Source organism: Myotis davidii, unplaced genomic scaffold (assembly GCF_000327345.1).
Source record: "Myotis davidii unplaced genomic scaffold, ASM32734v1 scaffold2211, whole genome shotgun sequence".
In the NCBI taxonomy this organism is placed as follows: Eukaryota; Metazoa; Chordata; class Mammalia; order Chiroptera; family Vespertilionidae; genus Myotis; species Myotis davidii.
Window position 1 is genome coordinate 20,265 of NW_006282673.1, and position 362 is coordinate 20,626.

A 362-nucleotide genomic window follows, 5' to 3' on the forward strand; every position below is an offset into this window, starting at 1 on the left:
GGAAAAAGGGAAGGAGACCCTGCAGCGCGCAGGTACCAGGGGACCTGGGGCCGCCACCTCTCCCCAGGGCTGGGGCTCCTACAAGGAGACAGGACAGGGACTCAGTGTCAGACACCCCTCCTTGAAATCAGGGAGGGGGTACCCTGGATGTCAGGTCAGGTATCAGAGGGAACCCCCTCTTCTCAGGTACAGTTAGGGGTGCTGGCTCTCCTGGGGTAAAGGAGACCCCCCGGAAATAGCCCATCAGCGGATCCCATGGGCCCTGCAGGGGCTCTGGGACCCACAAGGACTTTCTCTCTCAGGCCTTGTGCGCTGCCCACACCCACTGTGTCTGAGGCCTCACCCCAGCTTTTATGAGTCAC